Source organism: Leptodactylus fuscus, chromosome 5 (genome assembly GCF_031893055.1).
Source record: "Leptodactylus fuscus isolate aLepFus1 chromosome 5, aLepFus1.hap2, whole genome shotgun sequence".
NCBI classification, from domain to species: Eukaryota; Metazoa; Chordata; class Amphibia; order Anura; family Leptodactylidae; genus Leptodactylus; species Leptodactylus fuscus.
Window position 1 is genome coordinate 35,968,361 of NC_134269.1, and position 25,827 is coordinate 35,994,187.

The 25,827-nt window shown below is 46.5% G+C and overlaps 33 non-coding genes across 33 annotated transcripts; all 33 read left to right on the forward strand.

Annotated features, from left to right (window-relative positions):
• Positions 1-955: 955 nt before the first annotated feature.
• On the forward strand, positions 956-1,048 carry TRNAI-UAU (transfer RNA isoleucine (anticodon UAU)). The gene is given in 2 exon segments: positions 956-993; positions 1,013-1,048. It is a non-coding gene; the product is annotated as a tRNA-Ile (tRNA).
• A 374-nt stretch (positions 1,049-1,422) lies between these two features.
• TRNAR-CCU (transfer RNA arginine (anticodon CCU)) lies at positions 1,423-1,495 on the forward strand. Its single transcript has one exon. It is a non-coding gene; the product is annotated as a tRNA-Arg (tRNA).
• Positions 1,496-2,484: 989 nt separating this feature from the next.
• On the forward strand, positions 2,485-2,577 carry TRNAI-UAU (transfer RNA isoleucine (anticodon UAU)). Its single transcript is given in 2 exon segments — positions 2,485-2,522; positions 2,542-2,577. It is a non-coding gene; the product is annotated as a tRNA-Ile (tRNA).
• A 374-nt stretch (positions 2,578-2,951) lies between these two features.
• On the forward strand, positions 2,952-3,024 carry TRNAR-CCU (transfer RNA arginine (anticodon CCU)). Its single transcript has one exon. It is a non-coding gene; the product is annotated as a tRNA-Arg (tRNA).
• Positions 3,025-4,013: 989 nt separating this feature from the next.
• On the forward strand, positions 4,014-4,106 carry TRNAI-UAU (transfer RNA isoleucine (anticodon UAU)). Its single transcript is given in 2 exon segments — positions 4,014-4,051; positions 4,071-4,106. It is a non-coding gene; the product is annotated as a tRNA-Ile (tRNA).
• Positions 4,107-4,480: 374 nt separating this feature from the next.
• On the forward strand, positions 4,481-4,553 carry TRNAR-CCU (transfer RNA arginine (anticodon CCU)). The gene has a single exon. It is a non-coding gene; the product is annotated as a tRNA-Arg (tRNA).
• A 991-nt stretch (positions 4,554-5,544) lies between these two features.
• TRNAI-UAU (transfer RNA isoleucine (anticodon UAU)) lies at positions 5,545-5,637 on the forward strand. Its single transcript is given in 2 exon segments — positions 5,545-5,582; positions 5,602-5,637. It is a non-coding gene; the product is annotated as a tRNA-Ile (tRNA).
• A 374-nt stretch (positions 5,638-6,011) lies between these two features.
• TRNAR-CCU (transfer RNA arginine (anticodon CCU)) lies at positions 6,012-6,084 on the forward strand. The gene has a single exon. It is a non-coding gene; the product is annotated as a tRNA-Arg (tRNA).
• A 991-nt stretch (positions 6,085-7,075) lies between these two features.
• TRNAI-UAU (transfer RNA isoleucine (anticodon UAU)) lies at positions 7,076-7,168 on the forward strand. Its single transcript is given in 2 exon segments — positions 7,076-7,113; positions 7,133-7,168. It is a non-coding gene; the product is annotated as a tRNA-Ile (tRNA).
• A 374-nt stretch (positions 7,169-7,542) lies between these two features.
• Positions 7,543-7,615, forward strand: TRNAR-CCU (transfer RNA arginine (anticodon CCU)). Its single transcript has one exon. It is a non-coding gene; the product is annotated as a tRNA-Arg (tRNA).
• Positions 7,616-8,606: 991 nt separating this feature from the next.
• On the forward strand, positions 8,607-8,699 carry TRNAI-UAU (transfer RNA isoleucine (anticodon UAU)). Its single transcript is given in 2 exon segments — positions 8,607-8,644; positions 8,664-8,699. It is a non-coding gene; the product is annotated as a tRNA-Ile (tRNA).
• A 374-nt stretch (positions 8,700-9,073) lies between these two features.
• TRNAR-CCU (transfer RNA arginine (anticodon CCU)) lies at positions 9,074-9,146 on the forward strand. The gene has a single exon. It is a non-coding gene; the product is annotated as a tRNA-Arg (tRNA).
• A 989-nt stretch (positions 9,147-10,135) lies between these two features.
• Positions 10,136-10,228, forward strand: TRNAI-UAU (transfer RNA isoleucine (anticodon UAU)). The gene is given in 2 exon segments: positions 10,136-10,173; positions 10,193-10,228. It is a non-coding gene; the product is annotated as a tRNA-Ile (tRNA).
• Positions 10,229-10,602: 374 nt separating this feature from the next.
• On the forward strand, positions 10,603-10,675 carry TRNAR-CCU (transfer RNA arginine (anticodon CCU)). Its single transcript has one exon. It is a non-coding gene; the product is annotated as a tRNA-Arg (tRNA).
• A 989-nt stretch (positions 10,676-11,664) lies between these two features.
• Positions 11,665-11,757, forward strand: TRNAI-UAU (transfer RNA isoleucine (anticodon UAU)). Its single transcript is given in 2 exon segments — positions 11,665-11,702; positions 11,722-11,757. It is a non-coding gene; the product is annotated as a tRNA-Ile (tRNA).
• Positions 11,758-12,131: 374 nt separating this feature from the next.
• On the forward strand, positions 12,132-12,204 carry TRNAR-CCU (transfer RNA arginine (anticodon CCU)). The gene has a single exon. It is a non-coding gene; the product is annotated as a tRNA-Arg (tRNA).
• A 991-nt stretch (positions 12,205-13,195) lies between these two features.
• On the forward strand, positions 13,196-13,288 carry TRNAI-UAU (transfer RNA isoleucine (anticodon UAU)). The gene is given in 2 exon segments: positions 13,196-13,233; positions 13,253-13,288. It is a non-coding gene; the product is annotated as a tRNA-Ile (tRNA).
• Positions 13,289-13,662: 374 nt separating this feature from the next.
• On the forward strand, positions 13,663-13,735 carry TRNAR-CCU (transfer RNA arginine (anticodon CCU)). The gene has a single exon. It is a non-coding gene; the product is annotated as a tRNA-Arg (tRNA).
• Positions 13,736-14,726: 991 nt separating this feature from the next.
• On the forward strand, positions 14,727-14,819 carry TRNAI-UAU (transfer RNA isoleucine (anticodon UAU)). The gene is given in 2 exon segments: positions 14,727-14,764; positions 14,784-14,819. It is a non-coding gene; the product is annotated as a tRNA-Ile (tRNA).
• A 374-nt stretch (positions 14,820-15,193) lies between these two features.
• TRNAR-CCU (transfer RNA arginine (anticodon CCU)) lies at positions 15,194-15,266 on the forward strand. The gene has a single exon. It is a non-coding gene; the product is annotated as a tRNA-Arg (tRNA).
• Positions 15,267-16,255: 989 nt separating this feature from the next.
• Positions 16,256-16,348, forward strand: TRNAI-UAU (transfer RNA isoleucine (anticodon UAU)). The gene is given in 2 exon segments: positions 16,256-16,293; positions 16,313-16,348. It is a non-coding gene; the product is annotated as a tRNA-Ile (tRNA).
• A 374-nt stretch (positions 16,349-16,722) lies between these two features.
• TRNAR-CCU (transfer RNA arginine (anticodon CCU)) lies at positions 16,723-16,795 on the forward strand. Its single transcript has one exon. It is a non-coding gene; the product is annotated as a tRNA-Arg (tRNA).
• A 989-nt stretch (positions 16,796-17,784) lies between these two features.
• On the forward strand, positions 17,785-17,877 carry TRNAI-UAU (transfer RNA isoleucine (anticodon UAU)). Its single transcript is given in 2 exon segments — positions 17,785-17,822; positions 17,842-17,877. It is a non-coding gene; the product is annotated as a tRNA-Ile (tRNA).
• Positions 17,878-18,251: 374 nt separating this feature from the next.
• TRNAR-CCU (transfer RNA arginine (anticodon CCU)) lies at positions 18,252-18,324 on the forward strand. Its single transcript has one exon. It is a non-coding gene; the product is annotated as a tRNA-Arg (tRNA).
• A 991-nt stretch (positions 18,325-19,315) lies between these two features.
• On the forward strand, positions 19,316-19,408 carry TRNAI-UAU (transfer RNA isoleucine (anticodon UAU)). Its single transcript is given in 2 exon segments — positions 19,316-19,353; positions 19,373-19,408. It is a non-coding gene; the product is annotated as a tRNA-Ile (tRNA).
• A 374-nt stretch (positions 19,409-19,782) lies between these two features.
• Positions 19,783-19,855, forward strand: TRNAR-CCU (transfer RNA arginine (anticodon CCU)). The gene has a single exon. It is a non-coding gene; the product is annotated as a tRNA-Arg (tRNA).
• Positions 19,856-20,844: 989 nt separating this feature from the next.
• Positions 20,845-20,937, forward strand: TRNAI-UAU (transfer RNA isoleucine (anticodon UAU)). Its single transcript is given in 2 exon segments — positions 20,845-20,882; positions 20,902-20,937. It is a non-coding gene; the product is annotated as a tRNA-Ile (tRNA).
• A 374-nt stretch (positions 20,938-21,311) lies between these two features.
• Positions 21,312-21,384, forward strand: TRNAR-CCU (transfer RNA arginine (anticodon CCU)). Its single transcript has one exon. It is a non-coding gene; the product is annotated as a tRNA-Arg (tRNA).
• A 989-nt stretch (positions 21,385-22,373) lies between these two features.
• TRNAI-UAU (transfer RNA isoleucine (anticodon UAU)) lies at positions 22,374-22,466 on the forward strand. Its single transcript is given in 2 exon segments — positions 22,374-22,411; positions 22,431-22,466. It is a non-coding gene; the product is annotated as a tRNA-Ile (tRNA).
• A 374-nt stretch (positions 22,467-22,840) lies between these two features.
• Positions 22,841-22,913, forward strand: TRNAR-CCU (transfer RNA arginine (anticodon CCU)). Its single transcript has one exon. It is a non-coding gene; the product is annotated as a tRNA-Arg (tRNA).
• Positions 22,914-23,904: 991 nt separating this feature from the next.
• TRNAI-UAU (transfer RNA isoleucine (anticodon UAU)) lies at positions 23,905-23,997 on the forward strand. The gene is given in 2 exon segments: positions 23,905-23,942; positions 23,962-23,997. It is a non-coding gene; the product is annotated as a tRNA-Ile (tRNA).
• A 374-nt stretch (positions 23,998-24,371) lies between these two features.
• On the forward strand, positions 24,372-24,444 carry TRNAR-CCU (transfer RNA arginine (anticodon CCU)). Its single transcript has one exon. It is a non-coding gene; the product is annotated as a tRNA-Arg (tRNA).
• A 989-nt stretch (positions 24,445-25,433) lies between these two features.
• TRNAI-UAU (transfer RNA isoleucine (anticodon UAU)) lies at positions 25,434-25,526 on the forward strand. Its single transcript is given in 2 exon segments — positions 25,434-25,471; positions 25,491-25,526. It is a non-coding gene; the product is annotated as a tRNA-Ile (tRNA).
• The last annotated feature ends 301 nt before the right edge of the window (positions 25,527-25,827 follow it).

Genomic DNA, 25,827 nt, shown 5'->3' on the forward strand with positions numbered 1-25,827 from the left:
TGTTTTAGGTCCAAATTAAAAGTTCTCAAGCCTCTTCTTCCCGGGGTGATTGTCTCGCTTGCTTCTGAAGCGGATCGTGCCAAACTTGGCCGCGTACTAACATGAAAAGGCAATTTCTATGTCCCAAGAAGAGCAATTCAGTGTAACGCTATCTTCTTTGAATGCAGAGAACGCCCTATGCTTTTGAAAAAGACAGCACCTTGCTTTATTCTTCCTTTATATCCCATTGCCTAGATAAACACGGGGTACGGAATCGGAGATATCCATCTGCCTCCAATTGTGAATTTTTTTTACAAACAGAATTTCTTTACAATGCAATCCTATGTTGTTGGGATAGGGCACACGCATGGATTGCTAAAAATACAGGCTAACTCCACAGCGCTATAAGGAACCATTCCAATGTCACCCACATTGCATTTTTAAAAAAGAAGTCTGTAACCAAGCCCAGCATAGCAAACCAGCCCCGCAGAGAGATAGGTTAGGGTCACCTGAATCCAACGGTGTTTCCCCCTTCCGAATGGGTGCCTCCTTTCCTGAGTGCTCTCTCTTTCTGTCAATACTCAAATGAGCTCTTTGGAGCAACGAGGGTGTTGCCATTGCTCCAAAGAGGTAAGCGGCAACGCCCTCGTTGCTCCAAATAGCTCGTTTGCATGTTGACAAAGGCAGCGATATCTCGGCAACGGAGGCACCCATTCACAAGGGGAAAACACACTTTAATTCAGGTGACCCTAAGCTATCTATTTCTGTGGGTCTGGGTTGATATGCTGGATTCTGGAGACAAACTTCCTTCAACATGAAACCTGCCAGCACCTTGGATCGTACGACTTCATATATCAGTAAGAGTGAAGTAAAACGACTTGGAGTAGATTCAGAGCATCTTTACTGTCAGCGATCTTAACGGTGATCGTTTGGGAAATATCATGCAAAAAAAGCAAGCCCGCAGCACCTCACGTAAGCTCCAGTGGCGCAATCGGTCAGCGCGCGGTACTTATAAAGCAGTAACTGTCGAGCAATGCCGAGGTTGTGAGTTCGAGCCTCACCTGGAGCATCCTTTCTTGCTTCCCTCATCTGTTTTTTTAGAACAGCAGCGAGGCAGCACAGTCTCTCAAGGCGCCTCCTCCTCATCTATCAACACCACGGAATCACAAATCAGGCAAACTTGTGTGGTTTGGAAGAGTCCTGGCCCTCCATTAAGCTTTTCTTCTTCTTCTTCACCATTAACAATATCCTGTGACTGTGTCATCCAAAGGAGGCAAGAAAGGCACCCCTGGCTCTTCTTGAAAGAACGCAAGTACGCCAATAAGAAAGCTTTAGATTTGGAACGCAAAAGGTACAAGTCCCATCTGGATAATGCATTTGGATGGCTGGTGCATGTCTGCTTTCTTTGAAAAATAGAATCATAAGGCTTGTGCCCTGCATCCAGCCCCAGTGGCCTAATGGATAAGGCACTGGCCTCCTAAGCCAGGGATTGTGGGTTCGAGTCCCATCTGGGGTGTTTGTCAGCCTAAGCTTTACAAGCGTACCCTGGACGTGTTTTAGGTCCAAATTAAAAGTTCTCAAGCCTCCTCTTCCCGGGGTGATTGTCTCGCTTGCTTCTGAAGCGGATCGTGCCAAACCTGGCCGCGTACTAACATGAAAAGGCAATTTCTATGTCCCAAGAAGAGCAATTCAGTGTAACGCTATCTTCTTTGAATGCAGAGAACGCCCTATGCTTTTGAAAAAGACAGCACCTTGCTTTATTCTTCCTTTATATCCCATTGCCTAGACAAACACGGGGTACGGAATCGGAGATATCCATCTGCCTCCAATTGTGAATTTTTTTTACAAACAGAATTTCTTTACAATGCAATCCTATGTTGTTGGGATAGGGCACACGCATGGATTGCTAAAAATACAGGCTAACTCCACAGCGCTATAAGGAACCATTCCAATGTCACCCACATTGCATTTTTAAAAAAGGAGTCTGTAACCAAGCCCAGCATAGCAAACCAGCCCCGCAGAGAGATAGGTTAGGGTCACCTGAATCCAACGGTGTTTCCCCCTTCCGAATGGGTGCCTCCTTTCCTGAGTGCTCTCTCTTTCTGTCAATACTCAAATGAGCTCTTTGGAGCAACGAGGGTGTTGCCATTGCTCCAAAGAGGTAAGCGGCAACGCCCTCGTTGCTCCAAATAGCTCGTTTGCATGTTGACAAAGGCAGCGATATCTCGGCAACGGAGGCACCCATTCACAAGGAGAAAACACACTTTAATTCAGGTGACCCTAAACTATATTTCTGTGGGTCTGGGTTGATATGCTGGATTCTGGAGACAAACTTCCTTCAACATGAAACCTGCCAGCACCTTGGATCATACGACTTCATATATCAGTAAGAGTGAAGTAAAACGACTTGGAGTAGATTCAGAGCATCTTTACTGTCAGCGATCTTAACGGTGATCGTTTGGGAAATATCATGCAAACAAAGCAAGCCCGCAGCACCTCATGTAAGCTCCAGTGGCGCAATCGGTTAGCGCGCGGTACTTATAAAGCAGTAACTGTCGAGCAATGCCGAGGTTGTGAGTTCGAGCCTCACCTGGAGCATCCTTTCTTGCTTCCCTCATCTGTTTTTTTAGAACAGCAGCGAGGCAGCACAGTCTCTCAAGGCGCCTCATCCTCATCTATCAACACCACGGAATCACAAATTAGGCAAACTTGTGTGGTTTGGAAGAGTCCTGGCCCTCCATTAAGCTTTTCTTCTTCTTCTTCACCATTAACAATATCCTGTGACTGTGTCATCCAAAGGAGGCAAGAAAGGCACCCCTGGCTCTTCTTGAAAGAACGCAAGCACGCCAATAAGAAAGCTTTAGATTTGGAACGCAAAAGGTACAAGTCCCATCTGGATAATGCATTTGGATGGCTGGTGCATGTCTGCTTTCTTTGAAAAATAGAATCATAAGGCTTATGCCCTGCATCCAGCCCCAGTGGCCTAATGGATAAGGCACTGGCCTCCTAAGCCAGGGATTGTGGGTTCGAGTCCCATCTGGGGTGTTTGTCAGCCTAAGCTTTACAAGCGTACCCTGGACGTGTTTTAGGTCCAAATTAAAAGTTCTCAAGCCTCCTCTTCCCGGGGTAATTGTCTCGCTTGCTTCTGAAGCGGATCGTGTCAAACCTGACCGCGTACTAACATGAAAAGGCAATTTCTATGTCTCAAGAAGAGCAATTCAGTGTAACGCTATCTTCTTTGAATGCAGAGAACGCCCTATGCTTTTGAAAAAGACAGCACCTTGCTTTATTCTTCCTTTATATCCCATTGCCTAGACAAACACGGGGTACGGAATCGGAGATATCCATCTGCCTCCAATTGTGAATTTTTTTTACAAACAGAATTTCTTTACAATGCAATCCTATGTTGTTGGGATAGGGCACACGCATGGATTGCTAAAAATACAGGCTAACTCCACAGCGCTATAAGGAACCATTCCAATGTCACCCACATTGCATTTTTAAAAAAGGAGTCTGTAACCAAGCCCAGCATAGCAAACCAGCCCCGCAGAGAGATAGGTTAGGGTCACCTGAATCCAACGGTGTTTCCCCCTTCCGAATGGGTGCCTCCTTTCCTGAGTGCTCTCTCTTTCTGTCAATACTCAAATGAGCTCTTTGGAGCAACGAGGGTGTTGCCATTGCTCCAAAGAGGTAAGCGGCAACGCCCTCGTTGCTCCAAATAGCTCGTTTGCATGTTGACAAAGGCAGCGATATCTCGGCAACGGAGGCACCCATTCACAAGGAGAAAACACACTTTAATTAAGGTGACCCTAAACTATATTTCTGTGGGTCTGGGTTGATATGCTGGATTCTGGAGACAAACTTCCTTCAACATGAAACCTGCCAGCACCTTGGATCGTACGACTTCATATATCAGTAAGAGTGAAGTAAAACGACTTGGAGTAGATTCAGAGCATCTTTACTGTCAGCGATCTTAACGGTGATCGTTTGGGAAATATCATGCAAAAAAAGCAAGCCCGCAGCACCTCACGTAAGCTCCAGTGGCGCAATCGGTCAGCGCGCGGTACTTATAAAGCAGTAACTGTCGAGCAATGCCGAGGTTGTGAGTTCGAGCCTCACCTGGAGCATCCTTTCTTGCTTCCCTCATCTGTTTTTTTAGAACAGCAGCGAGGCAGCACAGTCTCTCAAGGCGCCTCCTCCTCATCTATCAACACCACGGAATCACAAATCAGGCAAACTTGTGTGCTTTGGAAGAGTCCTGGCCCTCCATTAAGCTTTTCTTCTTCTTCTTCACCATTAACAATATCCTGTGACTGTGTCATCCAAAGGAGGCAAGAAAGGTACCCCTGGCTCTTCTTGAAAGAACGCAAGTACGCCAATAAGAAAGCTTTAGATTTGGAACGCAAAAGGTACAAGTCCCATCTGGATAATGCATTTGGATGGCTGGTGCATGTCTGCTTTCTTTGAAAAATAGAATCATAAGGCTTGTGCCCTGCATCCAGCCCCAGTGGCCTAATGGATAAGGCACTGGCCTCCTAAGCCAGGGATTGTGGGTTCGAGTCCCATCTGGGGTGTTTGTCAGCCTAAGCTTTACAAGCGTACCCTGGACGTGTTTTAGGTCCAAATTAAAAGTTCTCAAGCCTCCTCTTCCCGGGGTGATTGTCTCGCTTGCTTCTGAAGCGGATCGTGCCAAACCTGACCGCGTACTAACATGAAAAGGCAATTTCTATGTCCCAAGAAGAGCAATTCAGTGTAACGCTATCTTCTTTGAATGCAGAGAATGCCCTATGCTTTTGAAAAAGACAGCACCTTGCTTTATTCTTCCTTTATATCCCATTGCCTAGACAAACACGGGGTACGGAATCGGAGATATCCATCTGCCTCCAATTGTGAATTTTTTTTACAAACAGAATTTCTTTACAATGCAATCCTATGTTGTTGGGATAGGGCACACGCATGGATTGCTAAAAATACAGGCTAACTCCACAGCGCTATAAGGAACCATTCCAATGTCACCCACATTGCATTTCTAAAAAAGGAGTCTGTAACCAAGCCCAGCATAGCAAACCAGCCCCGCAGAGAGATAGGTTAGGGTCACCTGAATCCAACGGTGTTTCCCCCTTCCGAATGGGTGCCTCCTTTCCTGAGTGCTCTCTCTTTCTGTCAATACTCAAATGAGCTCTTTGGAGCAACGAGGGTGTTGCCATTGCTCCAAAGAGGTAAGCGGCAACGCCCTCGTTGCTCCAAATAGCTCGTTTGCATGTTGACAAAGGCAGCGATATCTCGGCAACGGAGGCACCCATTCACAAGGGGAAAACACACTTTAATTCAGGTGACCCTAAGCTATCTATTTCTGTGGGTCTGGGTTGATATGCTGGATTCTGGAGACAAACTTCCTTCAACATGAAACCTGCCAGCACCTTGGATCGTACGACTTCATATATCAGTAAGAGTGAAGTAAAACGACTTGGAGTAGATTCAGAGCATCTTTACTGTCAGCGATCTTAACGGTGATCGTTTGGGAAATATCATGCAAAAAAAGCAAGCCCGCAGCACCTCACGTAATCTCCAGTGGCGCAATCGGTCAGCGCGCGGTACTTATAAAGCAGTAACTGTCGAGCAATGCCGAGGTTGTGAGTTCGAGCCTCACCTAGAGCATCCTTTCTTGCTTCCCTCATCTGTTTTTTTAGAACAGCAGCGAGGCAGCACAGTCTCTCAAGGCGCCTCCTCCTCATCTATCAACACCACGGAATCACAAATCAGGCAAACTTGTGTGCTTTGGAAGAGTCCTGGCCCTCCATTAAGCTTTTCTTCTTCTTCTTCACCATTAACAATATCCTGTGACTGTGTCATCCAAAGGAGGCAAGAAAGGCACCCCTGGCTCTTCTTGAAAGAACTCAAGTACGCCAATAAGAAAGCTTTAGATTTGGAACGCAAAAGGTACAAGTCCCATCTGGATAATGCATTTGGATGGCTGGTGCATGTCTGCTTTCTTTGAAAAATAGAATCATAAGGCTTGTGCCCTGCATCCAGCCCCAGTGGCCTAATGGATAAGGCACTGGCCTCCTAAGCCAGGGATTGTGGGTTCGAGTCCCATCTGGGGTGTTTGTCAGCCTAAGCTTTACAAGCGTACCCTGGACGTGTTTTAGGTCCAAATTAAAAGTTCTCAAGCCTCTTCTTCCCAGGGTGATTGTCTCGCTTGCTTCTGAAGCGGATCGTGCCAAACCTGGCCGCGTACTAACATGAAAAGGCAATTTCTATGTCCCAAGAAGAGCAATTCAGTGTAACGCTATCTTCTTTGAATGCAGAGAACGCCCTATGCTTTTGAAAAAGACAGCACCTTGCTTTATTCTTCCTTTATATCCCATTGCCTAGATAAACACGGGGTACGGAATCGGAGATATCCATCTGCCTCCAATTGTGAATTTTTTTTACAAACAGAATTTCTTTACAATGCAATCCTATGTTGTTGGGATAGGGCACACGCATGGATTGCTAAAAATACAGGCTAACTCCACAGCGCTATAAGGAACCATTCCAATGTCACCCACATTGCATTTTTAAAAAAGGAGTCTGTAACCAAGCCCAGCATAGCAAACCAGCCCCGCAGAGAGATAGGTTAGGGTCACCTGAATCCAACGGTGTTTCCCCCTTCCGAATGGGTGCCTCCTTTCCTGAGTGCTCTCTCTTTCTGTCAATACTCAAATGAGCTCTTTGGAGCAACGAGGGTGTTGCCATTGCTCCAAAGAGGTAAGCGGCAACGCCCTCGTTGCTCCAAATAGCTCGTTTGCATGTTGACAAAGGCAGCGATATCTCGGCAACGGAGGCACCCATTCACAAGGGGAAAACACACTTTAATTCAGGTGACCCTAAGCTATCTATTTCTGTGGGTCTGGGTTGATATGCTGGATTCTGGAGACAAACTTCCTTCAACATGAAACCTGCCAGCACCTTGGATCGTACGACTTCATATATCAGTAAGAGTGAAGTAAAACGACTTGGAGTAGATTCAGAGCATCTTTACTGTCAGCGATCTTAACGGTGATCGTTTGGGAAATATCATGCAAAAAAAGCAAGCCCGCAGCACCTCACGTAAGCTCCAGTGGCGCAATCGGTCAGCGCGCGGTACTTATAAAGCAGTAACTGTCGAGCAATGCCGAGGTTGTGAGTTCGAGCCTCACCTGGAGCATCCTTTCTTGCTTCCCTCATCTGTTTTTTTAGAACAGCAGCGAGGCAGCACAGTCTCTCAAGGCGCCTCATCCTCATCTATCAACACCACGGAATCACAAATCAGGCAAACTTGTGTGGTTTGGAAGAGTCCTGGCCCTCCATTAAGCTTTTCTTCTTCTTCTTCACCATTAACAATATCCTGTGACTGTGTCATCCAAAGGAGGCAAGAAAGGCACCCCTGGCTCTTCTTGAAAGAACGCAAGCACGCCAATAAGAAAGCTTTAGATTTGGAACGCAAAAGGTACAAGTCCCATCTGGATAATGCATTTGGATGGCTGGTGCATGTCTGCTTTCTTTGAAAAATAGAATCATAAGGCTTGTGCCCTGCATCCAGCCCCAGTGGCCTAATGGATAAGGCACTGGCCTCCTAAGCCAGGGATTGTGGGTTTGAGTCCCATCTGGGGTGTTTGTCAGCCTAAGCTTTACAAGCGTACCCTGGACGTGTTTTAGGTCCAAATTAAAAGTTCTCAAGCCTCCTCTTCCCGGGGTGATTGTCTCGCTTGCTTCTGAAGCGGATCGTGCCAAACCTGACCGCGTACTAACATGAAAAGGCAATTTCTATGTCCCAAGAAGAGCAATTCAGTGTAACGCTATCTTCTTTGAATGCAGAGAACGCCCTATGCTTTTGAAAAAGACAGCACCTTGCTTTATTCTTCCTTTATATCCCATTGCCTAGACAAACACGGGGTACGGAATCGGAGATATCCATCTGCCTCCAATTGTGAATTTTTTTTACAAACAGAATTTCTTTACAATGCAATCCTATGTTGTTGGGATAGGGCACACGCATGGATTGCTAAAAATACAGGCTAACTCCACAGCGCTATAAGGAACCATTCCAATGTCACCCACATTGCATTTTTAAAAAAGGAGTCTGTAACCAAGCCCAGCATAGCAAACCAGCCCCGCAGAGAGATAGGTTAGGGTCACCTGAATCCAACGGTGTTTCCCCCTTCCGAATGGGTGCCTCCTTTCCTGAGTGCTCTCTCTTTCTGTCAATACTCAAATGAGCTCTTTGGAGCAACGAGGGTGTTGCCATTGCTCCAAAGAGGTAAGCGGCAACGCCCTCGTTGCTCCAAATAGCTCGTTTGCATGTTGACAAAGGCAGCGATATCTCGGCAACGGAGGCACCCATTCACAAGGGGAAAACACACTTTAATTCAGGTGACCCTAAGCTATCTATTCCTGTGGGTCTGGGTTGATATGCTGGATTCTGGAGACAAACTTCCTTCAACATGAAACCTGCCAGCACCTTGGATCGTACGACTTCATATATCAGTAAGAGTGAAGTAAAACGACTTGGAGTAGATTCAGAGCATCTTTACTGTCAGCGATCTTAACGGTGATCGTTTGGGAAATATCATGCAAAAAAAGCAAGCCAGCAGGACCTCACGTAAGCTCCAGTGGCGCAATCGGTCAGCGCGCGGTACTTATAAAGCAGTAACTGTCGAGCAATGCCGAGGTTGTGAGTTCGAGCCTCACCTGGAGCATCCTTTCTTGCTTCCCTCATCTGTTTTTTTAGAACAGCAGCGAGGCAGCACAGTCTCTCAAGGCGCCTCCTCCTCATCTATCAACACCACGGAATCACAAATCAGGCAAACTTGTGTGCTTTGGAAGAGTCCTGGCCCTCCATTAAGCTTTTCTTCTTCTTCTTCACCATTAACAATATCCTGTGACTGTGTCATCCAAAGCAGGCAAGAAAGGCATCCCTGGCTCTTCTTGAAAGAACGCAAGCACGCCAATAAGAAAGCTTTAGATTTGGAACGCAAAAGGTACAAGTCCCATCTGGATAATGCATTTGGATGGCTGGTGCATGTCTGCTTTCTTTGAAAAATAGAATCATAAGGCTTATGCCCTGCATCCAGCCCCAGTGGCCTAATGGATAAGGCACTGGCCTCCTAAGCCAGGGATTGTGGGTTCGAGTCCCATCTGGGGTGTTTGTCAGCCTAAGCTTTACAAGCGTACCCTGGACGTGTTTTAGGTCCAAATTAAAAGTTCTCAAGCCTCCTCTTCCCGGGGTGATTGTCTCGCTTGCTTCTGAAGCGGATCGTGCCAAACCTGACCGCGTACTAATATGAAAAGGCAATTTCTATGTCTCAAGAAGAGCAATTCAGTGTAACGCTATCTTCTTTGAATGCAGAGAACGCCCTATGCTTTTGAAAAAGACAGCACCTTGCTTTATTCTTCCTTTATATCCCATTGCCTAGACAAACACGGGGTACGGAATCGGAGATATCCATCTGCCTCCAATTGTGAATTTTTTTTACAAACAGAATTTCTTTACAATGCAATCCTATGTTGTTGGGATAGGGCACACGCATGGATTGCTAAAAATACAGGCTAACTCCACAGCGCTATAAGGAACCATTCCAATGTCACCCACATTGCATTTTTAAAAAAGGAGTCTGTAACCAAGCCCAGCATAGCAAACCAGCCCCGCAGAGAGATAGGTTAGGGTCACCTGAATCCAACGGTGTTTCCCCCTTCCGAATGGGTGCCTCCTTTCCTGAGTGCTCTCTCTTTCTGTCAATACTCAAATGAGCTCTTTGGAGCAACGAGGGTGTTGCCATTGCTCCAAAGAGGTAAGCGGCAACGCCCTCGTTGCTCCAAATAGCTCGTTTGCATGTTGACAAAGGCAGCGATATCTCGGCAACGGAGGCACCCATTCACAAGGAGAAAACACACTTTAATTCAGGTGACCCTAAACTATATTTCTGTGGGTCTGGGTTGATATGCTGGATTCTGGAGACAAACTTCCTTCAACATGAAACCTGCCAGCACCTTGGATCGTACGACTTCATATATCAGTAAGAGTGAAGTAAAACGACTTGGAGTAGATTCAGAGCATCTTTACTGTCAGCGATCTTAACGGTGATCGTTTGGGAAATATCATGCAAAAAAAGCAAGCCCGCAGCACCTCACGTAAGCTCCAGTGGCGCAATCGGTCAGCGCGCGGTACTTATAAAGCAGTAACTGTCGAGCAATGCCGAGGTTGTGAGTTCGAGCCTCACCTGGAGCATCCTTTCTTGCTTCCCTCATCTGTTTTTTTAGAACAGCAGCGAGGCAACATAGTCTCTCAAGGCGCCTCCTCCTCATCTATCAACACCACGGAATCACAAATCAGGCAAACTTGTGTGCTTTGGAAGAGTCCTGGCCCTCCATTAAGCTTTTCTTCTTCTTCTTCACCATTAACAATATCCTGTGACTGTGTCATCCAAAGGAGGCAAGAAAGGCACCCCTGGCTCTTCTTGAAAGAACGCAAGTACGCCAATAAGAAAGCTTTAGATTTGGAACGCAAAAGGTACAAGTCCCATCTGGATAATGCATTTGGATGGCTGGTGCATGTCTGCTTTCTTTGAAAAATAGAATCATAAGGCTTGTGCCCTGCATCCAGCCCCAGTGGCCTAATGGATAAGGCACTGGCCTCCTAAGCCAGGGATTGTGGGTTCGAGTCCCATCTGGGGTGTTTGTCAGCCTAAGCTTTACAAGCGTACCCTGGATGTGTTTTAGGTCCAAATTAAAAGTTCTCAAGCCTCCTCTTCCCGGGGTGATTGTCTCGCTTGCTTCTGAAGCGGATCGTGCCAAACCTGACCGCGTACTAACATGAAAAGGCAATTTCTATGTCCCAAGAAGAGCAATTCAGTGTAACGCTATCTTCTTTGAATGCAGAGAACGCCCTATGCTTTTGAAAAAGACAGCACCTTGCTTTATTCTTCCTTTATATCCCATTGCCTAGACAAACACGGGGTACGGAATCGGAGATATCCATCTGCCTCCAATTGTGAATTTTTTTTACAAACAGAATTTCTTTACAATGCAATCCTATGTTGTTGGGATAGGGCACACGCATGGATTGCTAAAAATACAGGCTAACTCCACAGCGCTATAAGGAACCATTCCAATGTCACCCACATTGCATTTTTAAAAAAGGAGTCTGTAACCAAGCCCAGCATAGAAAACCAGCCCCGCAGAGAGATAGGTTAGGGTCACCTGAATCCAACGGTGTTTCCCCCTTCCGAATGGGTGCCTCCTTTCCTGAGTGCTCTCTCTTTCTGTCAATACTCAAATGAGCTCTTTGGAGCAACGAGGGTGTTGCCATTGCTCCAAAGAGGTAAGCGGCAACGCCCTCGTTGCTCCAAATAGCTCGTTTGCATGTTGACAAAGGCAGCGATATCTCGGCAACGGAGGCACCCATTCACAAGGAGAAAACACACTTTAATTCAGGTGACCCTAAACTATATTTCTGTGGGTCTGGGTTGATATGCTGGATTCTGGAGACAAACTTCCTTCAACATGAAACCTGCCAGCACCTTGGATCGTACGACTTCATATATCAGTAAGAGTGAAGTAAAACGACTTGGAGTAGATTCAGAGCATCTTTACTGTCAGCGATCTTAACGGTGATCGTTTGGGAAATATCATGCAAACAAAGCAAGCCCGCAGCACCTCACGTAAGCTCCAGTGGCGCAATCGGTCAGCGCGCGGTACTTATAAAGCAGTAACTGTCGAGCAATGCCGAGGTTGTGAGTTCGAGCCTCACCTGGAGCATCCTTTCTCGCTTCCCTCATCTGTTTTTTTAGAACAGCAGCGAGGCAGCACAGTCTCTCAAGGCGCCTCATCCTCATCTATCAACACCACGGAATCACAAATCAGGCAAACTTGTGTGGTTTGGAAGAGTCCTGGCCCTCCATTAAGCTTTTCTTCTTCTTCTTCACCATTAACAATATCCTGTGACTGTGTCATCCAAAGGAGGCAAGAAAGGCACCCCTGGCTCTTCTTGAAAGAACGCAAGCACGCCAATAAGAAAGCTTTAGATTTGGAACGCAAAAGGTACAAGTCCCATCTGGATAATGCATTTGGATGGCTGGTGCATGTCTGCTTTCTTTGAAAAATAGAATCATAAGGCTTGTGCCCTGCATCCAGCCCCAGTGGCCTAATGGATAAGGCACTGGCCTCCTAAGCCAGGGATTGTGGGTTTGAGTCCCATCTGGGGTGTTTGTCAGCCTAAGCTTTACAAGCGTACCCTGGACGTGTTTTAGGTCCAAATTAAAAGTTCTCAAGCCTCCTCTTCCCGGGGTGATTGTCTCGCTTGCTTCTGAAGCGGATCGTGCCAAACCTGACCGCGTACTAACATGAAAAGGCAATTTCTATGTCCCAAGAAGAGCAATTCAGTGTAACGCTATCTTCTTTGAATGCAGAGAACGCCCTATGCTTTTGAAAAAGACAGCACCTTGCTTTATTCTTCCTTTATATCCCATTGCCTAGACAAACACGGGGTACGGAATCGGAGATATCCATCTGCCTCCAATTGTGAATTTTTTTTACAAACAGAATTTCTTTACAATGCAATCCTATGTTGTTGGGATAGGGCACACGCATGGATTGCTAAAAATACAGGCTAACTCCACAGCGCTATAAGGAACCATTCCAATGTCACCCACATTGCATTTTTAAAAAAGGAGTCTGTAACCAAGCCCAGCATAGCAAACCAGCCCCGCAGAGAGATAGGTTAGGGTCACCTGAATCCAACGGTGTTTCCCCCTTCCGAATGGGTGCCTCCTTTCCTGAGTGCTCTCTCTTTCTGTCAATACTCAAATGAGCTCTTTGGAGCAACGAGGGTGTTGCCATTGCTCCAAAGAGGTAAGCGGCAACGCCCTCGTTGCTCCAAATAGCTCGTTTGCATGTTGACAAAGGCAGCGATATCTCGGCAACGGAGGCACCCATTCACAAGGGGAAAACACACTTTAATTCAGGTGACCCTAAGCTATCTATTCCTGTGGGTCTGGGTTGATATGCTGGATTCTGGAGACAAACTTCCTTCAACATGAAACCTGCCAGCACCTTGGATCGTACGACTTCATATATCAGTAAGAGTGAAGTAAAACGACTTGGAGTAGATTCAGAGCATCTTTACTGTCAGCGATCTTAACGGTGATCGTTTGGGAAATATCATGCAAAAAAAGCAAGCCAGCAGGACCTCACGTAAGCTCCAGTGGCGCAATCGGTCAGCGCGCGGTACTTATAAAGCAGTAACTGTCGAGCAATGCCGAGGTTGTGAGTTCGAGCCTCACCTGGAGCATCCTTTCTTGCTTCCCTCATCTGTTTTTTTAGAACAGCAGCGAGGCAGCACAGTCTCTCAAGGCGCCTCCTCCTCATCTATCAACACCACGGAATCACAAATCAGGCAAACTTGTGTGCTTTGGAAGAGTCCTGGCCCTCCATTAAGCTTTTCTTCTTCTTCTTCACCATTAACAATATCCTGTGACTGTGTCATCCAAAGGAGGCAAGAAAGGCACCCCTGGCTCTTCTTGAAAGAACGCAAGCACGCCAATAAGAAAGCTTTAGATTTGGAACGCAAAAGGTACAAGTCCCATCTGGATAATGCATTTGGATGGCTGGTGCATGTCTGCTTTCTTTGAAAAATAGAATCATAAGGCTTGTGCCCTGCATCCAGCCCCAGTGGCCTAATGGATAAGGCACTGGCCTCCTAAGCCAGGGATTGTGGGTTTGAGTCCCATCTGGGGTGTTTGTCAGCCTAAGCTTTACAAGCGTACCCTGGACGTGTTTTAGGTCCAAATTAAAAGTTCTCAAGCCTCCTCTTCCCGGGGTGATTGTCTCGCTTGCTTCTGAAGCGGATCGTGCCAAACCTGACCGCGTACTAACATGAAAAGGCAATTTCTATGTCCCAAGAAGAGCAATTCAGTGTAACGCTATCTTCTTTGAATGCAGAGAACGCCCTATGCTTTTGAAAAAGACAGCACCTTGCTTTATTCTTCCTTTATATCCCATTGCCTAGACAAACACGGGGTACGGAATCGGAGATATCCATCTGCCTCCAATTGTGAATTTTTTTTACAAACAGAATTTCTTTACAATGCAATCCTATGTTGTTGGGATAGGGCACACGCATGGATTGCTAAAAATACAGGCTAACTCCACAGCGCTATAAGGAACCATTCCAATGTCACCCACATTGCATTTTTAAAAAAGGAGTCTGTAACCAAGCCCAGCATAGCAAACCAGCCCCGCAGAGAGATAGGTTAGGGTCACCTGAATCCAACGGTGTTTCCCCCTTCCGAATGGGTGCCTCCTTTCCTGAGTGCTCTCTCTTTCTGTCAATACTCAAATGAGCTCTTTGGAGCAACGAGGGTGTTGCCATTGCTCCAAAGAGGTAAGCGGCAACGCCCTCGTTGCTCCAAATAGCTCGTTTGCATGTTGACAAAGGCAGCGATATCTCGGCAACGGAGGCACCCATTCACAAGGGGAAAACACACTTTAATTCAGGTGACCCTAAGCTATCTATTCCTGTGGGTCTGGGTTGATATGCTGGATTCTGGAGACAAACTTCCTTCAACATGAAACCTGCCAGCACCTTGGATCGTACGACTTCATATATCAGTAAGAGTGAAGTAAAACGACTTGGAGTAGATTCAGAGCATCTTTACTGTCAGCGATCTTAACGGTGATCGTTTGGGAAATATCATGCAAAAAAAGCAAGCCAGCAGGACCTCACGTAAGCTCCAGTGGCGCAATCGGTCAGCGCGCGGTACTTATAAAGCAGTAACTGTCGAGCAATGCCGAGGTTGTGAGTTCGAGCCTCACCTGGAGCATCCTTTCTTGCTTCCCTCATCTGTTTTTTTAGAACAGCAGCGAGGCAGCACAGTCTCTCAAGGCGCCTCCTCCTCATCTATCAACACCACGGAATCACAAATCAGGCAAACTTGTGTGCTTTGGAAGAGTCCTGGCCCTCCATTAAGCTTTTCTTCTTCTTCTTCACCATTAACAATATCCTGTGACTGTGTCATCCAAAGCAGGCAAGAAAGGCATCCCTGGCTCTTCTTGAAAGAACGCAAGCACGCCAATAAGAAAGCTTTAGATTTGGAACGCAAAAGGTACAAGTCCCATCTGGATAATGCATTTGGATGGCTGGTGCATGTCTGCTTTCTTTGAAAAATAGAATCATAAGGCTTATGCCCTGCATCCAGCCCCAGTGGCCTAATGGATAAGGCACTGGCCTCCTAAGCCAGGGATTGTGGGTTCGAGTCCCATCTGGGGTGTTTGTCAGCCTAAGCTTTACAAGCGTACCCTGGACGTGTTTTAGGTCCAAATTAAAAGTTCTCAAGCCTCCTCTTCCCGGGGTGATTGTCTCGCTTGCTTCTGAAGCGGATCGTGCCAAACCTGACCGCGTACTAATATGAAAAGGCAATTTCTATGTCTCAAGAAGAGCAATTCAGTGTAACGCTATCTTCTTTGAATGCAGAGAACGCCCTATGCTTTTGAAAAAGACAGCACCTTGCTTTATTCTTCCTTTATATCCCATTGCCTAGACAAACACGGGGTACGGAATCGGAGATATCCATCTGCCTCCAATTGTGAATTTTTTTTACAAACAGAATTTCTTTACAATGCAATCCTATGTTGTTGGGATAGGGCACACGCATGGATTGCTAAAAATACAGGCTAACTCCACAGCGCTATAAGGAACCATTCCAATGTCACCCACATTGCATTTTTAAAAAAGGAGTCTGTAACCAAGCCCAGCATAGCAAACCAGCCCCGCAGAGAGATAGGTTAGGGTCACCTGAATCCAACGGTGTTTCCCCCTTCCGAATGGGTGCCTCCTTTCCTGAGTGCTCTCTCTTTCTGTCAATACTCAAATGAGCTCTTTGGAGCAACGAGGGTGTTGCCATTGCTCCAAAGAGGTAAGCGGCAACGCCCTCGTTGCTCCAAATAGCTCGTTTGCATGTTGACAAAGGCAGCGATATCTCGGCAACGGAGGCACCCATTCACAAGGAGAAAACACACTTTAATTCAGGTGACCCTAAACTATATTTCTGTGGGTCTGGGTTGATATGCTGGATTCTGGAGACAAACTTCCTTCAACATGAAACCTGCCAGCACCTTGGATCGTACGACTTCATATATCAGTAAGAGTGAAGTAAAACGACTTGGAGTAGATTCAGAGCATCTTTACTGTCAGCGATCTTAACGGTGATCGTTTGGGAAATATCATGCAAAAAAAGCAAGCCCGCAGCACCTCACGTAAGCTCCAGTGGCGCAATCGGTCAGCGCGCGGTACTTATAAAGCAGTAACTGTCGAGCAATGCCGAGGTTGTGAGTTCGAGCCTCACCTGGAGCATCCTTTCTTGCTTCCCTCATCTGTTTTTTTAGAACAGCAGCGAGGCAACATAGTCTCTCAAGGCGCCTCCTCCTCATCTATCAACACCACGGAATCACAAATCAGGCAAACTTGTGTGCTTTGGAAGAGTCCTGGCCCTCCATTAAGCTTTTCTTCTTCTTCTTCACCATTAACAATATCCTGTGACTGTGTCATCCAAAGGAGGCAAGAAAGGCACCCCTGGCTCTTCTTGAAAGAACGCAAGCACGCCAATAAGAAAGCTTTAGATTTGGAACGCAAAAGGTACAAGTCCCATCTGGATAATGCATTTGGATGGCTGGTGCATGTCTGCTTTCTTTGAAAAATAGAATCATAAGGCTTGTGCCCTGCATCCAGCCCCAGTGGCCTAATGGATAAGGCACTGGCCTCCTAAGCCAGGGATTGTGGGTTCGAGTCCCATCTGGGGTGTTTGTCAGCCTAAGCTTTACAAGCGTACCCTGGATGTGTTTTAGGTCCAAATTAAAAGTTCTCAAGCCTCCTCTTCCCGGGGTGATTGTCTCGCTTGCTTCTGAAGCGGATCGTGCCAAACCTGACCGCGTACTAACATGAAAAGGCAATTTCTATGTCCCAAGAAGAGCAATTCAGTGTAACGCTATCTTCTTTGAATGCAGAGAACGCCCTATGCTTTTGAAAAAGACAGCACCTTGCTTTATTCTTCCTTTATATCCCATTGCCTAGACAAACACGGGGTACGGAATCGGAGATATCCATCTGCCTCCAATTGTGAATTTTTTTTACAAACAGAATTTCTTTACAATGCAATCCTATGTTGTTGGGATAGGGCACACGCATGGATTGCTAAAAATACAGGCTAACTCCACAGCGCTATAAGGAACCATTCCAATGTCACCCACATTGCATTTTTAAAAAAGGAGTCTGTAACCAAGCCCAGCATAGAAAACCAGCCCCGCAGAGAGATAGGTTAGGGTCACCTGAATCCAACGGTGTTTCCCCCTTCCGAATGGGTGCCTCCTTTCCTGAGTGCTCTCTCTTTCTGTCAATACTCAAATGAGCTCTTTGGAGCAACGAGGGTGTTGCCATTGCTCCAAAGAGGTAAGCGGCAACGCCCTCGTTGCTCCAAATAGCTCGTTTGCATGTTGACAAAGGCAGCGATATCTCGGCAACGGAGGCACCCATTCACAAGGAGAAAACACACTTTAATTCAGGTGACCCTAAACTATATTTCTGTGGGTCTGGGTTGATATGCTGGATTCTGGAGACAAACTTCCTTCAACATGAAACCTGCCAGCACCTTGGATCGTACGACTTCATATATCAGTAAGAGTGAAGTAAAACGACTTGGAGTAGATTCAGAGCATCTTTACTGTCAGCGATCTTAACGGTGATCGTTTGGGAAATATCATGCAAACAAAGCAAGCCCGCAGCACCTCACGTAAGCTCCAGTGGCGCAATCGGTCAGCGCGCGGTACTTATAAAGCAGTAACTGTCGAGCAATGCCGAGGTTGTGAGTTCGAGCCTCACCTGGAGCATCCTTTCTCGCTTCCCTCATCTGTTTTTTTAGAACAGCAGCGAGGCAGCACAGTCTCTCAAGGCGCCTCATCCTCATCTATCAACACCACGGAATCACAAATCAGGCAAACTTGTGTGGTTTGGAAGAGTCCTGGCCCTCCATTAAGCTTTTCTTCTTCTTCTTCACCATTAACAATATCCTGTGACTGTGTCATCCAAAGGAGGCAAGAAAGGCACCCCTGGCTCTTCTTGAAAGAACGCAAGCACGCCAATAAGAAAGCTTTAGATTTGGAACGCAAAAGGTACAAGTCCCATCTGGATAATGCATTTGGATGGCTGGTGCATGTCTGCTTTCTTTGAAAAATAGAATCATAAGGCTTGTGCCCTGCATCCAGCCCCAGTGGCCTAATGGATAAGGCACTGGCCTCCTAAGCCAGGGATTGTGGGTTTGAGTCCCATCTGGGGTGTTTGTCAGCCTAAGCTTTACAAGCGTACCCTGGACGTGTTTTAGGTCCAAATTAAAAGTTCTCAAGCCTCCTCTTCCCGGGGTGATTGTCTCGCTTGCTTCTGAAGCGGATCGTGCCAAACCTGACCGCGTACTAACATGAAAAGGCAATTTCTATGTCCCAAGAAGAGCAATTCAGTGTAACGCTATCTTCTTTGAATGCAGAGAACGCCCTATGCTTTTGAAAAAGACAGCACCTTGCTTTATTCTTCCTTTATATCCCATTGCCTAGACAAACACGGGGTACGGAATCGGAGATATCCATCTGCCTCCAATTGTGAATTTTTTTTACAAACAGAATTTCTTTACAATGCAATCCTATGTTGTTGGGATAGGGCACACGCATGGATTGCTAAAAATACAGGCTAACTCCACAGCGCTATAAGGAACCATTCCAATGTCACCCACATTGCATTTTTAAAAAAGGAGTCTGTAACCAAGCCCAGCATAGCAAACCAGCCCCGCAGAGAGATAGGTTAGGGTCACCTGAATCCAACGGTGTTTCCCCCTTCCGAATGGGTGCCTCCTTTCCTGAGTGCTCTCTCTTTCTGTCAATACTCAAATGAGCTCTTTGGAGCAACGAGGGTGTTGCCATTGCTCCAAAGAGGTAAGCGGCAACGCCCTCGTTGCTCCAAATAGCTCGTTTGCATGTTGACAAAGGCAGCGATATCTCGGCAACGGAGGCACCCATTCACAAGGGGAAAACACACTTTAATTCAGGTGACCCTAAGCTATCTATTTCTGTGGGTCTGGGTTGATATGCTGGATTCTGGAGACAAACTTCCTTCAACATGAAACCTGCCAGCACCTTGGATCGTACGACTTCATATATCAGTAAGAGTGAAGTAAAACGACTTGGAGTAGATTCAGAGCATCTTTACTGTCAGCGATCTTAACGGTGATCGTTTGGGAAATATCATGCAAAAAAAGCAAGCCAGCAGGACCTCACGTAAGCTCCAGTGGCGCAATCGGTCAGCGCGCGGTACTTATAAAGCAGTAACTGTCGAGCAATGCCGAGGTTGTGAGTTCGAGCCTCACCTGGAGCATCCTTTCTTGCTTCCCTCATCTGTTTTTTTAGAACAGCAGCGAGGCAACACAGTCTCTCAAGGCGCCTCCTCCTCATCTATCAACACCACGGAATCACAAATCAGGCAAACTTGTGTGCTTTGGAAGAGTCCTGGCCCTCCATTAAGCTTTTCTTCTTCTTCTTCACCATTAACAATATCCTGTGACTGTGTCATCCAAAGCAGGCAAGAAAGGCATCCCTGGCTCTTCTTGAAAGAACGCAAGCACGCCAATAAGAAAGCTTTAGATTTGGAACGCAAAAGGTACAAGTCCCATCTGGATAATGCATTTGGATGGCTGGTGCATGTCTGCTTTCTTTGAAAAATAGAATCATAAAGCTTGTGCCCTGCATCCAGCCCCAGAGGCCTAATGGATAAGGCACTGGCCTCCTAAGCCAGGGATTGTGGGTTCGAGTCCCGTCTGGGGTGTTTGTCAGCCTAAGCTTTACAAGCGTACCCTGGACGTGTTTTAGGTCCAAATTAAAAGTTCTCAAGCCTCCTCTTCCCGGGGTGATTGTCTCGCTTGCTTCTGAAGCGGATCGTGCCAAACCTGGCCGCGTACTAACATGAAAAGGCAATTTCTATGTCCCAAGAAGAGCAATTCAGTGTAACGCTATCTTCTTTGAATGCAGAGAACGCCCTATGCTTTTGAAAAAGACAGCACCTTGCTTTATTCTTCCTTTATATCCCATTGCCTAGACAAACACGGGGTACGGAATCGGAGATATCCATCTGCCTCCAATTGTGAATTTTTTTTACAAACAGAATTTCTTTACAATGCAATCCTATGTTGTTGGGATAGGGCACACGCATGGATTGCTAAAAATACAGGCTAACTCCACAGCGCTATAAGGAACCATTCCAATGTCACCCACATTGCATTTTTAAAAAAGGAGTCTGTAACCAAGCCCAGCATAGCAAACCAGCCCCGCAGAGAGATAGGTTAGGGTCACCTGAATCCAACGGTGTTTCCCCCTTCCGAATGGGTGCCTCCTTTCCTGAGTGCTCTCTCTTTCTGTCAATACTCAAATGAGCTCTTTGGAGCAACGAGGGTGTTGCCATTGCTCCAAAGAGGTAAGCGGCAACGCCCTCGTTGCTCCAAATAGCTCGTTTGCATGTTGACAAAGGCAGCGATATCTCGGCAACGGAGGCACCCATTCACAAGGAGAAAACACACTTTAATTCAGGTGACCCTAAACTATATTTCTGTGGGTCTGGGTTGATATGCTGGATTCTGGAGACAAACTTCCTTCAACATGAAACCTGCCAGCACCTTGGATCGTACGACTTCATATATCAGTAAGAGTGAAGTAAAACGACTTGGAGTAGATTCAGAGCATCTTTACTGTCAGCGATCTTAACGGTGATCGTTTGGGAAATATCATGCAAACAAAGCAAGCCCGCAGCACCTCACGTAAGCTCCAGTGGCGCAATCGGTTAGCGCGCGGTACTTATAAAGCAGTAACTGTCGAGCAATGCCGAGGTTGTGAGTTCGAGCCTCACCTGGAGCATCCTTTCTTGCTTCCCTCATCTGTTTTTTTAGAACAGCAGCGAGGCAGCACAGTCTCTCAAGGCGCCTCATCCTCATCTATCAACACCACGGAATCACAAATCAGGCAAACTTGTGTGCTTTAGAAGAGTCCTGGCCCTCCATTAAGCTTTTCTTCTTCTTCTTCACCATTAACAATATCCTGTGACTGTGTCATCCAAAGGAGGCAAGAAAGGCACCCCTGGCTCTTCTTGAAAGAACGCAAGCACGCCAATAAGAAAGCTTTAGATTTGGAACGCAAAAGGTACAAGTCCCATCTGGATAATGCATTTGGATGGCTGGTGCATGTCTGCTTTCTTTGAAAAATAGAATCATAAGGCTTATGCCCTGCATCCAGCCCCAGTGGCCTAATGGATAAGGCACTGGCCTCCTAAGCCAGGGATTGTGGGTTCGAGTCCCATCTGGGGTGTTTGTCAGCCTAAGCTTTACAAGCGTACCCTGGACGTGTTTTAGGTCCAAATTAAAAGTTCTCAAGCCTCCTCTTCCCGGGGTGATTGTCTCGCTTGCTTCTGAAGCGGATCGTGCCAAACCTGACCGCGTACTAACATGAAAAGGCAATTTCTATGTCTCAAGAAGAGCAATTCAGTGTAACGCTATCTTCTTTGAATGCAGAGAACGCCCTATGCTTTTGAAAAAGACAGCACCTTGCTTTATTCTTCCTTTATATCCCATTGCCTAGACAAACACGGGGTACGGAATCGGAGATATCCATCTGCCTCCAATTGTGAATTTTTTTTACAAACAGAATTTCTTTACAATGCAATCCTATGTTGTTGGGATAGGGCACACGCATGGATTGCTAAAAATACAGGCTAACTCCACAGCGCTATAAGGAACCATTCCAATGTCACCCACATTGCATTTTTAAAAAAGGAGTCTGTAACCAAGCCCAGCATAGCAAACCAGCCCCGCAGAGAGATAGGTTAGGGTCACCTGAATCCAATGGTGTTTCCCCCTTCCGAATGGGTGCCTCCTTTCCTGAGTGCTCTCTCTTTCTGTCAATACTCAAATGAGCTCTTTGGAGCAACGAGGGTGTTGCCATTGCTCCAAAGAGGTAAGCGGCAACGCCCTCGTTGCTCCAAATAGCTCGTTTGCATGTTGACAAAGGCAGCGATATCTCGGCAACGGAGGCACCCATTCACAAGGAGAAAACACACTTTAATTCAGGTGACCCTAAACTATATTTCTGTGGGTCTGGGTTGATATGCTGGATTCTGGAGACAAACTTCCTTCAACATGAAACCTGCCAGCACCTTGGATCGTACGACTTCATATATCAGTAAGAGTGAAGTAAAACGACTTGGAGTAGATTCAGAGCATCTTTACTGTCAGCGATCTTAACGGTGATCGTTTGGGAAATATCATGCAAAAAAAGCAAGCCCGCAGCACCTCACGTAAGCTCCAGTGGCGCAATCGGTCAGCGCGCGGTACTTATAAAGCAGTAACTGTCGAGCAATGCCGAGGTTGTGAGTTCGAGCCTCACCTGGAGCATCCTTTCTTGCTTCCCTCATCTGTTTTTTTAGAACAGCAGCGAGGCAACACAGTCTCTCAAGGCGCCTCCTCCTCATCTATCAACACCACGGAATCACAAATCAGGCAAACTTGTGTGCTTTGGAAGAGTCCTGGCCCTCCATTAAGCTTTTCTTCTTCTTCTTCACCATTAACAATATCCTGTGACTGTGTCATCCAAAGGAGGCAAGAAAGGCACCCCTGGCTCTTCTTGAAAGAACGCAAGTACGCCAATAAGAAAGCTTTAGATTTGGAACGCAAAAGGTACAAGTCCCATCTGGATAATGCATTTGGATGGCTGGTGCATGTCTGCTTTCTTTGAAAAATAGAATCATAAGGCTTGTGCCCTGCATCCAGCCCCAGTGGCCTAATGGATAAGGCACTGGCCTCCTAAGCCAGGGATTGTGGGTTCGAGTCCCATCTGGGGTGTTTGTCAGCCTAAGCTTTACAAGCGTACCCTGGATGTGTTTTAGGTCCAAATTAAAAGTTCTCAAGCCTCCTCTTCCCGGGGTGATTGTCTCGCTTGCTTCTGAAGCGGATCGTGCCAAACCTGGCCGCGTACTAACATGAAAAGGCAATTTCTATGTCCCAAGAAGAGCAATTCAGTGTAACGCTATCTTCTTTGAATGCAGAGAACGCCCTATGCTTTTGAAAAAGACAGCACCTTGCTTTATTCTTCCTTTATATCCCATTGCCTAGACAAACACGGGGTACGGAATCGGAGATATCCATCTGCCTCCAATTGTGAATTTTTTTTACAAACAGAATTTCTTTACAATGCAATCCTATGTTGTTGGGATAGGGCACACGCATGGATTGCTAAAAATACAGGCTAACTCCACAGCGCTATAAGGAACCATTCCAATGTCACCCACATTGCATTTTTAAAAAAGGAGTCTGTAACCAAGCCCAGCATAGCAAACCAGCCCCGCAGAGAGATAGGTTAGGGTCACCTGAATCCAACGGTGTTTCCCCCTTCCGAATGGGTGCCTCCTTTCCTGAGTGCTCTCTCTTTCTGTCAATACTCAAATGAGCTCTTTGGAGCAACGAGGGTGTTGCCATTGCTCCAAAGAGGTAAGCGGCAACGCCCTCGTTGCTCCAAATAGCTCGTTTGCATGTTGACAAAGGCAGCGATATCTCGGCAACGGAGGCACCCATTCACAAGGGGAAAACACACTTTAATTCAGGTGACCCTAAGCTATCTATTTCTGTGGGTCTGGGTTGATATGCTGGATTCTGGAGACAAACTTCCTTCAACATGAAACCTGCCAGCACCTTGGATCGTACGACTTCATATATCAGTAAGAGTGAAGTAAAACGACTTGGAGTAGATTCAGAGCATCTTTACTGTCAGCGATCTTAACGGTGATCGTTTGGGAAATATCATGCAAAAAAAGCAAGCCCGCAGGACCTCACGTAAGCTCCAGTGGCGCAATCGGTCAGCGCGCGGTACTTATAAAGCAGTAACTGTCGAGCAATGCCGAGGTTGTGAGTTCGAGCCTCACCTGGAGCATCCTTTCTTGCTTCCCTCATCTGTTTTTTTAGAACAGCAGCGAGGCAACACAGTCTCTCAAGGCGCCTCCTCCTCATCTATCAACACCACGGAATCACAAATCAGGCAAACTTGTGTGCTTTGGAAGAGTCCTGGCCCTCCATTAAGCTTTTCTTCTTCTTCTTCACCATTAACAATATCCTGTGACTGTGTCATCCAAAGCAGGCAAGAAAGGCACCCCTGGCTCTTCTTGAAAGAACGCAAGTACGCCAATAAGAAAGCTTTAGATTTGGAACGCAAAAGGTACAAGTCCCATCTGGATAATGCATTTGGATGGCTGGTGCATGTCTGCTTTCTTTGAAAAATAGAATCATAAGGCTTGTGCCCTGCATCCAGCCCCAGTGGCCTAATGGATAAGGCACTGGCCTCCTAAGCCAGGGATTGTGGGTTCGAGTCCCATCTGGGGTGTTTGTCAGCCTAAGCTTTACAAGCGTACCCTGGATGTGTTTTAGGTCCAAATTAAAAGTTCTCAAGCCTCTTCTTCCCGGGGTGATTGTCTCGCTTGCTTCTGAAGCGGATCGTGCCAAACCTGGCCGCGTACTAACATGAAAAGGCAATTTCTATGTCCCAAGAAGAGCAATTCAGTGTAACGCTATCTTCTTTGAATGCAGAGAACGCCCTATGCCTTTGAAAAAGACAGCACCTTGCTTTATTCTTCCTTTATATCCCATTGCCTAGACAAACACGGGGTACGGAATCGGAGATATCCATCTGCCTCCAATTGTGAATTTTTTTTACAAACAGAATTTCTTTACAATGCAATCCTATGTTGTTGGGATAGGGCACACGCATGGATTGCTAAAAATACAGGCTAACTCCACAGCGCTATAAGGAACCATTCCAATGTCACCCACATTGCATTTTTAAAAAAGGAGTCTGTAACCAAGCCCAGCATAGCAAACCAGCCCCGCAGAGAGATAGGTTAAGGTCACCTGAATCCAACGGTGTTTCCCCCTTCCGAATGGGTGCCTCCTTTCCTGAGTGCTCTCTCTTTCTGTCAATACTCAAATGAGCTCTTTGGAGCAACGAGGGTGTTGCCATTGCTCCAAAGAGGTAAGCGGCAACGCCCTCGTTGCTCCAAATAGCTCGTTTGCATGTTGACAAAGGCAGCGATATCTCGGCAACGGAGGCACCCATTCACAAGGAGAAAACACACTTTAATTCAGGTGACCCTAAACTATATTTCTGTGGGTCTGGGTTGATATGCTGGATTCTGGAGACAAACTTCCTTCAACATGAAACCTGCCAGCACCTTGGATCGTACGACTTCATATATCAGTAAGAGTGAAGTAAAACGACTTGGAGTAGATTCAGAGCATCTTTACTGTCAGCGATCTTAACGGTGATCGTTTGGGAAATATCATGCAAACAAAGCAAGCCCGCAGCACCTCACGTAAGCTCCAGTGGCGCAATCGGTCAGCGCGCGGTACTTATAAAGCAGTAACTGTCGAGCAATGCCGAGGTTGTGAGTTCGAGCCTCACCTGGAGCATCCTTTCTTGCTTCCCTCATCTGTTTTTTTAGAACAGCAGCGAGGCAGCACAGTCTCTCAAGGCGCCTCATCCTCATCTATCAACACCACGGAATCACAAATCAGGCAAACTTGTGTGGTTTGGAAGAGTCCTGGCCCTCCATTAAGCTTTTCTTCTTCTTCTTCACCATTAACAATATCCTGTGACTGTGTCATCCAAAGGAGGCAAGAAAGGCACCCCTGGCTCTTCTTGAAAGAACGCAAGCACGCCAATAAGAAAGCTTTAGATTTGGAACGCAAAAGGTACAAGTCCCATCTGGAT